General features: G+C 46.4%; 1 long non-coding RNA gene across 1 annotated transcript; it reads right to left on the bottom strand.

Annotated features, from left to right (window-relative positions):
* Positions 1-3,513: 3,513 nt before the first annotated feature.
* On the bottom strand, positions 3,514-10,142 carry LOC116968486. The gene is made up of 3 exons (XR_004410470.1): positions 9,993-10,142; positions 8,725-8,728; positions 3,514-3,526 (listed from the first exon to the last, which is right to left on the bottom strand). It is a non-coding gene; the product is annotated as an uncharacterized LOC116968486 (long non-coding RNA).

Here is a 10,142-nt window from a genome sequence, read left to right on the forward strand (position 1 = left end):
TAATCCGACACCGTTTACATAGTGACCGATCGCTAATTGATGCCGATGATCATTTTATGTAATCGGTTACCGGCCCAAATAAATCGTAAATTAAATGTGTTGTGCTGTATTGATTGATTGATTGATTCTTTTAATGACCGCACAGCCAGGCTGGTGGAATTTGTTATGCCAATGCAGCACATTAAAAAAAAGAATACAAACATGACAATACTAAAGAACTTTAACATGAAAACATCCCCCCACTGTACTATCTGGATGAAGACTGATGGAAGCGAATCGACTGGATTATGGAATTGCACCGGGAACAACCCTTACCAGGGAATCCCAGTGTTGCAGGACATATGGGACAATGTTACCTCTAGTGGACCGGCCCCTGTAGGGCTGCTATGGATATGCCGACAAGGCATACTCGGTAGTGCCAGAAAAATGGAGTGGGACATGTTTAATTGGACTGGTACAACCAGGGTTTTTTTTTGACCACTGAGGAGGGGCGGTCGCTAGGAACACCCATCTTTGACGATCTACACCGAACGAAGAGAAGAATGGACATCGGAAAATGGGAAAATGATGAGTGGCCACCTGCAAGAATCATCTCATATTATGGACCAGCCACTTGGGCACAGGACAGATCCTGGGGCTACCGGACCCCAGTGTATATGTTAAATCGGATCATAAGACTACAGGCAGTGCTGGAAGTAATTTCTAACCAGAATGCATCTGCACTAGAGATGTTGGCGAAGCAGCAGACACAGATGAGAACAGCGATATACCAAAACCGTTTGGCCTTAGACTACTTACTAGCCGAAGAGGGAGGAGTATGCGGAAAATTCAACCTCTCTAATTGCTGCCTAAACATAGATGACAACGCGCAAGCAGTAATGGATATATCAGAAGGAATCAGAAAAATATATGGGCATTAGCTGCATTGATCATTATCCCCTGTTGTATACCATGTCTCAGGGTTCTTATAACTAGAAGTATAAGCCAAATGCAGGCAGTTGTAGTCCCCATGGGGGAGAAAGGGGGCGTCCAGAAGATAATGATAATGAGGCTGAGAGAGGACCCAGAGGAGAGAGAGATAAAAAGAATGTTATTAGCTTTGGAACAGCAGGAAGTCTAGGAATGGGGTTTAATACAGGATGCGTAGCAAAAGAAAAAGGGAGGATTGTGAGGGATAAGATGAAGACCACCATCATTGTAAGGGGCCGAGTGATTGTAGTCACCGAACTTGTGATGGGCCGAGAAGTTGGAATCACTAACCTTGTGATTCGAACAAACAGTCAGACCTTCAGAGCTGTTGATAACATTGTAGAATAACAAGATGAGGTAAGGAATGTAGCTGACAACACAGAAGCTATTCTTTAGGTCAAAGGCAATTAAGCAGGTTAGGCCAACAGCTACTGAGCATGCTTAATAACATAAATGAATATTAACTTTACGCCCCTCATGACAAAGAACCTAATTTAAATGTACATGCGATGTATGATGTGGGAGGAGAGGGAATGATTGATGACGCACGGAGGGGAGGGTTGGAAGATTGTGAACCTCGGTACCCTGATTGGAAGGGGTCAGAAGGGGAGGCGTCCGATCAATAAAGATTGTATACTGAATTGTATAAAAATAGAAGTTTTTCCTTTGCTCGGTGTGTCTCAACTTGGAGAGGCACCCGATTCTGCAGACTCGCAAATAAAGCATTTCTTGTTTCCACGATTTAGTCTCTGAGTACTGATTGTGAGCACAAGCATTATATCTCACAATGGTTCCCATTATGAGGGAAGGCACAAAGTCCAGTCCCCAACCCCAGTTCACCCATAGTCGGGCCTATTGAGACCTCCACAGTTGCCTCTACGGAGGCCCGATGTTCCATGCCGTTCTTGCCGGGTGATGTTGTTCCGGCGTCGGGAGAGTCCTCTCAGCGGCTTGGGAACCCTGGAAACGGCCGCCTCCTTACTCGAGACCGTGGCTTCCGGAGCCGACAGGGCCGCGCCGAATGGAGCTCACCTGGCAATCTCATCGAGAGATCCCAGGCTCCCGATGGAAAGTTCAGCGCCGCCGCCCGCAGCCGCTCCACAGACCCGCAAATCCGCAACGGACCCAGCTCACCGGAGTTCCAGCTCAGCGACCCAGGCAAGGCACCGCCCGCCCCGCAATGGCGCTGTAGCGCTGCACCGCCGTCCCCAGATCCGCAGCTCCGCCACCGCCGATGCCGCCGCCGCCGGTGCCGCCGCCGCCGATGCCGCCGATGCCGATGCCGAGGTTCTGGGCGGTCCCCTCAGGAAACGCCGCTCCAGGCCCGCTGTTAGGCCGCGAGGACGGGTCGAGAGTGCAGCCCGGAGAAAAGCTGCATCTCCGACCAGGTAGGGATCCTGAAAATTAGTTTCCCCCTTCCCCCCACACATAAAAAAAGCTAGAACTCCTAAAACACCTATTGCCCGGGGTTCAAGGTGGTCAACAATCAAGAGTATTTAATTGTCATATTTACCGTGAACGGAAGAATAAAATTCTTACTCGCAGCAGCATAATTAACATCTTGATGGGGCTTTTTCACGGGGCGAGTTGACGCAAGATGTCACCAGAGTGAAGTGGTCGTGGCCCAGCACGAGTTTCGCACGATATAACGGGGGGTAGATAAAGAGTTCCCACGGTACTCGGCATTTCTGTTATTTGTGCGAGTGACTTGTCCGTCTCCCGAGCTTTCCCGTTAATCTTGAATGAACACCGTGAACTGTTGTGTTGTTAATCACGTGGCACAAATGATGTTACTTTGTTTTCACACACTATATTGGGTTTTTTCACACACTATATTCCTCCCTTGGTTGAATTGGCTCATTTGGAGACATGCCTATACTAAGTATTTTCGAATACAGGATGGTGGTTATTTTCATTGACGCGCTGTATGCAGCAGCCCACTATGTGCGAGAACGCTTGCGTGAAGGCAGAAGGGTGAGATTAATTAAAAAGAGAATTAAGCGGAAGTCTCACTGGGTGAAGCCCATCTTTCAACGGAGACCTCAATTTGGACAATATGATCAGCTGCTTAATGTGCAGTGCGAAGAGGATAAAAGTGCATTCACAAACTTTGTCAGAATTTCACCCGAGCTCTTTAATGAGCTGAAGAATAATCTGGGTTTTTTTAGACAAATGTTGTTTGGTGTGATGTGCAAGAAGTCGTCTTTTTATTTTGTCAAATAGGAATAAAGACTTTGTCTCACATTGACCGTGATGGTTGTCTTATATTATTATCTACTGAGAGGTGAAACTTTCAAACGTTTAACCAGTCAGTAGACAGACAATAAATAGTAACAATCGAGCCATAAATGGTGTATACAAGGTGAAGGGAACAACGCTGTGTGCAAGATAATGTTTAAAATCATGCGAGGAATCGATCGGTTAGATGCACAGTCTCTAGCCCAGAGTAGGCGAATCGAGGCCCAGATTACATAGGTTTAAGGTGAAGGGGAAATGAGCCGAACAACCCCGTGAATGACACCAGTTGCTTGGAGCAACTCAGCCGGACAGGCAGCAACTCTGGAGAGAAGGAACGGGTGGCGTTTCGGGTCGAGAGCCTTCTTCAGACTGAGGTCAATCCCCTGCATGGATAACAGGAGTCCCAGCCAACACGACAATCGCCCGCTGCACAGTCTCGGAGCTTCCACTGCGAAAACGGTGCCTACATTTGAGCACTTATGTGACTGAACCATCCTAACACCAACCACAGAGCATTCCTGAACTTCTACCTACCTCATTCGAGACCCTCGGAATGGGTGACGATTCGGGACGAGACTCTGAAGAAGGGTCTCGAACCGAAACGTCACACATTCCTTCTCTCCAGAGATGCTGCCCGTCCCGCTGTGTTACTCCAGCATTTCGTGTCTATCTTCCGTATGCTCTGTGATGGTCATCTCGGAGTCAAGTGGCAACTCTGGTCTGTAGACACGAGGAACTGCAGACGCAGGAATCACGAGCAAAACACAGAGCGTTGGACGAGCCTGACCCTTTGAGTTCCTCCATCACTTTGTGTTGAAGTCAGGTCTGGACATTGCTTGGCTCAGTCTCAGGCGCCGGCTAACTAGGAAGGTCGAGTCAAGGTCCAGCACTAACACTCAAGAAATAACGTTTGCGGCCTGATGTTCCCAATATTTAATTGAAATCATTAATAAAGTAAATAAATAGATACCGGTCTAATCAATATCTATGGGATTGGACAGGCTAGATGCAGGAAGAATGTTCCCGATGTTGGGGGAGTCCAGAACCAGGGTCCCAGTTTTACAGTCTACCGTGGGAACTCTTTAACTCAGTAAAGTAAAGTAAAGTAAAGTAGCCTTTATTGTCATATCAGCGCACAGGCAGCAGTTGGTCTATTCAGTTTCCCAGGGGGTCGGGACGGGACTGGAGTTGGGAGGGAAAGGTGGGGGAGTCGAGGGAGAGGAGGGGGAGACAGATGGGGTGTCTTCATTTACTGGCACTGAAACAGGCAGGTGAGATATCACATCACATCCACCTTGTGTGTGCCTCTTTCTCTCTCTCCCTCCCTCTCTCTTACACAGGCTGAGAGACTCTGCCTCTGTGAGTGTACGTCTCTTTCTCCCCCTCTCCCACACACAGTAAGACCGAGGTACTGTGCTCAGTCCATCTGTGTCTCCCACATACACAGTAAAACATGCCTCCAAATGAGCCAATTCAACCAAAGGCGGATATTTATAGTGTGTGAAAAAAAAGTGACATCATTTGTGCCACGTGATGATTTAACAACACTTCACAATGTTCATTCATGATTTAACGGGAAAGCTCGGGAGACGGACAAGTCACTCGCACAAATAACAGAAATGCCGAGTACCGTGGGAACTCTTTATCTACCCCCCCCCCCCCCCCCCCCGTTATATCATGTGATATCGTGCTAGACCACGACCACTTCACTCTGGTTACATCTTGCGTCAAGTCACCCCGTGAAAAAGCCGCATTAGTCGAGAAACTCTGGTGCATTACGGCCGTCCACGAATGCCGTACTGTTATCGCACGAGGTTCCCACGATGTTAAACTCTGGTTAACTCTTGCGTCAAGTCGCCTCGTGAAAAAGCCGCTTTACAGCGCCAGAGACCCTGGTTCGATCCTGACTGCGGGCGCTTCCCTGTACACAATTTGTACGTTCTCCCCGTTTCCTCCCACACTCAAAAGACGCCCAGGGTTGTAGGTTAATTGGTTTGATATAAATGTTTAAAAATATATGTTTTTCAAACACTTATCATTTGTAGGATAGTGTTCATGTGTGAGGATCGCTAGTCGGTGCGGACTCGCTGGTCCGAAGGGTCAGTTTCCGCGTTGTACCTCAAAACTAAACATCAAACAGCGGTTGGCTGATGCGGGAAGTTACATTTAGGCAGATATTCCTCAGAACATTGGCAGCGACCGAGGTAAGACATCCTCCTCGAAACCAATTCCGTTTCCCACTCACCTACAGAACAATCAATGCAGCAACATCGACTCAAGGTTTCTCTCCGAAAACAGCGACTAATATCCAGCCTCGGGCAGAGCTGAATTCCTTCAGTTCCGTTAGCGGATCAGTAAATCCGCACCGCATACGATTTATGGGGACATTAAAGTCGAAATAAATGGATGGAAACAATATTATGATAACATTTGCCTCTGTTCTTGTTTGCACTGAAATTTGTCGGCAATCACACTGCAGTCTTTTCTCCGATTGACTGAGCTCCGACCGCCGGAGAGAATCAGCGAGAGATAGGGTGTGTGTGTGTGTGTGTGTGTGTGTGTGTGTGTGTGTGTATATGTGTGTGTGTGTGTGTGTGTGTGTGTGTGTGTGTGTGTGTATATGTGTGTGTATGTGTGTGTGTGTGTGTGTGTGTGTGTGTGTGTGTGTGTGTGTGTGTGAGAATGTCAACAAATAACAAATAAATAGATACATAGAAAATAGGTGCAGGAGTAGGCCATTCGGCCCTTCGAGCCTGCACCGCCATTCAATATGATAATGGCTGATCATGCAACTCAGTATCCCGTACCTGCCTTCTCTCCAGACCCCCTGATCCCTTTAGCCACAAGGGCCACTCCCTCTTAAATATAGCCAATGAACTGGCCTCAACTACCCTCTGGCAGAGAGTTCCAGAGATTCACTACTCTCTGTGTGAAAAAGTTTTTCTCATCTCGGTCTTAAAGGATTTCTCCCTTATCCTTAAGCTGTGACCCCTTGTCCTGGACTTCCCCAACATCGGGAACAATCTTCCTGCATCTAGCCTGTCCAACCCCTTAAGAATTTTGTAAGTTTCTATAAGATCCCCCCTCAATCTCCTAAATTCTAGCAAGTATAAGCCGAGTTGTTCTTCATATGAAAGTCCTGACATCCCAGGAATCAGTCTGGTGAACCTTCTCTGCACTCCCTCTATGGCAATAATGTCCTTCCTCAGATTTGGAGACCAAAACTGTACGCAATACTCCAAGACCCTGTACAACTGCAGTAGAACCTCCCTGCTCCTATACTCAAATCCTTTTGCTATGAATGCTAACATGCCATTCGCTTTCTTCACTGCCTGCTGCACCTGCATACCTACTTTCAATGACTGGTGTACCATGACACCCAGGTCTCGTTGCATCTCCCCTTTTCCTAATCGGCCACCATTTAGATAAAAGTCTGCTTTCCTGTTTTTGCCACCAAAGTGGATAACCTCACATTTATCCACATTATATTGCATCTGCCATACATTTGCCCACTCTCCCAGCCTATCCAAGTCACCTTGCTGCCTCCTACCATTCTCCTCACAGCTAACACTGCCCCCCAGCTTAGTATCATCCGCAAACTTGGAGATATTGCATTCAATTCCCTCGTCCAAATCATTAATATATATTGTAAATAGCTGGGGTCCCAGCACTGAACCTTGCCGTACCCCACTAGTCACTGCCTACCATTGTGAAAAGGACCCGTTTACTCCTACTCTTTGCTTCCTGTTTGCCAGCCAGTTCTCTATCCACATCAATATTGAACCCTCAATACCGTGTGCTTTAAGTTTGCATACTAATCTCTTATGTGGGGCCTTGTCGAAAGTCCAGATACAACACATCCACTGGTTCTCCCCTATCCACTCTACTAGTTACATCCTCGAAAAATTCTATAAGATTCGTCAGACATGATTTACTTTTCGTAAATCCATGCTGACTTTGTCCAATGATTTCACCACTTTCCAAATGTGCTGCTATCCCTTCTTTAATAACTGACTCTAGCAGTTTCCCCACTACCGATGTTAGACTAACTGGTCTGTAATTCCCTGTTTTCTCTCTCCCTCCCTTGTGAAAAAATGGGGTTACATTAGCTACCCTCCAATCCTCAGGAACTACTCCAGAATCTAAAGAGTTTTGAAAAATTATCACTAATGCATCCACTATTTCTGGAGCTACTTCCTTAAGTACTCTGGGATGCAGCCTATCTGGCCCTGGGGATTTATTGGCCTTTAACCCATTCAATTTACCCAACACCACTTCCCGGCTAACCTGGATTTCACTCAGTTCCTCCATCTTCTTGGACACGCTATTTCCGGCAGATTATTTATGTCTTCCTTAGTGAAGACGGAACCAAAGTAGTTATTCAATTGGTCCGCCTTATCCTTGTTCCCCATGATCAATTCACCTGTTTCTGACTGCAAGGGACCTACATTTGTTTTAACATATCTATAAAAACTTTGGCAGTCAGTTTTTATGTTCCCTGCCAGTTTTCTTTCATAATCTATTTTCCCTTTCCTAATTAAGCCCTTTGTCCTCCTCTGCTGATCTCTGAAATTCTCCCAGTCCTCTGGTAGGCTGCTTTTTCTTGTTAATTTTTTCGCTTCATCTTTTGCTTTGATACTTGCCCTGATTTCCCTTGTTGTCCACGGATGCATTACCTTCCCTGATTTATTCTTTTGCCAAACTGGGATGAACAATTTTTGTAGTTCATCCATGCAGTCTTTAAATGCCTTCCATTGCATATCCACCGTCAACTCTTTTAGAATTAATTGCCAGTCCATCTTGGCCAATTCACATCTCATACCCTCAAAGTTACCTTTCTTTAAGTTCAGAACCATTGTTTCTGAATTAACAATGTCATTCTCCATCCTAATAAAGAACTCAACCATATTATGGTCACTCTTGCCCAAGGGGGCACGCATAACAAGACTGCTAACTAACCCTTCCTCATTACTCAATACCCAGTCTAGAATAGCCTGCTCTCTCGTTGGTTCCACTAGATGTTGGTTCAGAAAACTATCCCGCATACATTCCAAGAAATCCTCTTCCTCAGCACCCCTGCCAATTTGATTCACCCAATCTATATGTAGATTGAAGTCACCCATTATAACTGTTTTACCTTTGTTGCACGCATTTCTAATTTCCTGTTTGATGCCATCCCCAACTTCACTACTACTGTTAGGTGGCCTATACACAACACCCACTAGCGTTTTCTGCCCCTTAGTGTTTCGCAGCTCTACCCATACCGATTCCACATCCTCCAAGCTAATGTCCTTCCTTTCCATTGCGTTAATCTCCTCTCTAACCAGCAACGCTACCCCACCTCCTTTTCCTTTCTGTCTATCCCTCCTGAATATTGAATATCCCTGGATGTTCAGCTCCCAGCCTTGGTCACCCTGGAGCCATGTCTCCGTGATCCCAACTATATCATAATCATTAATAGCTATCTGCACATTCAACTCATCTACCTTATTACGAATGCTCCTTGCATTGAGACACAAGCCTTCAGGCTTGTTTTTACAACGCTCTTACCCCTTTTAGAATTATGTTGAAAAATGGCCCTTTTTGATTTTTGCCCTGGATTTGTCTGCCTGCCACTTTTACTTTTCACCTTGCTACCTATTGCTTCCACCCCCATTTTACACCCCTCTGTCTATCTGTTCACCCATTTAAGAACCCCACCACCTCTTATTATCTGTTTATTATTGTTTTCTTCTTTCTCCCCTACATGTTGGGTCTGAGTGCTTTCCTTCTCTGCCTCCTGCCTCACACACTGTCTACTAGCTTTCTCTATTTGTGTCCCTCCCCCCAACCGTTCTAGTTTAAAGTCTCACCAGTAGCCTTTGCAAATCACCCCGCCAGGATATTGGTCCCCTTCGGGTTTAAGTGCAACCCATCCTTTTTGTACAGGTCGCACCTTCCACAAAAGAGGTCCCAATGATCCAGAAATTTGAATCCCCGCCCTCTGCACCAATCCTTCAGCCACGCCTTTATCCTCCACATCGCTCCATTCCTACTCTCACAGTCGCATGGCACAGGCAGTAATCCCGAGATTGTTACCTTTGCGGTACAAATAATAGTACAATATAATATAGTATTTCGTAGTTCAGAGCTTATCCGTTGTTTAATAGCCTGATGGCTGTTAGGAAGAAGCTGTTCCTCAATGTGGATGTTACAGTTTTCAGTTTACAAAAGTCGGACGTGACTCCAGAAGTCGGGCATAAGTAAGTTCGTCCACAAGCCGTGATTCAGCCTGTCAGTCCAGAGACCATGAGTTAGTCCCAAGGCAGTGAGTCCAGAGGCCATGAGTGCCCCCCCCCCCTGGCATCCCCACCTCAAGACGCTGCTCTCCGTCTGGCTATAGGATGCTCCCCCTCCTGAAGCCGCCCCCATCCCCCGCTGCAGGACACCCCCTCCCTCATCAGCCCACGAGAGCCCCCGCCTGAAGCCGTCCCCCTCTCTCGGCTGCAGGACGTTTGCCACCCCCGGGGTGGAAGATTGCAACCTTCACGTGGTCCACCCTGTTTCGACTAACGCAATCAACTCGACTTGCACAAACAGAAGATCAAATAGAACCAGTTGTCCTACAACTTTAGGCTATGCACGCTACACGAAAGAAGAAGCCACCCCCCACCCCACCCCGACAGCCCCCGCCTCAAAAAAATGTTTTGCACAAATCTTCAGTGAGTCCGGAGGATTGAGAATTACAACAAATTGCAACCGCTCAATCTCTCTATATTAAAATTGTCTCTTTTTTTTATCAACACAAATAGCCATCAAGAGGCAGTGAGCAGCAAGAACACAACAAGAAAGAGCTTAATAACTCTCATCTTTAACATTTAAATTGTTCTTATATTTTAAGACTAATTCACAATTTAAACTTTGATAAATCCTTTTTCCATTTTTCATGCCTGCAT

Source organism: Amblyraja radiata, chromosome 45 (genome assembly GCF_010909765.2).
Source record: "Amblyraja radiata isolate CabotCenter1 chromosome 45, sAmbRad1.1.pri, whole genome shotgun sequence".
Lineage (NCBI taxonomy): Eukaryota > Metazoa > Chordata > Chondrichthyes > Rajiformes > Rajidae > Amblyraja > Amblyraja radiata.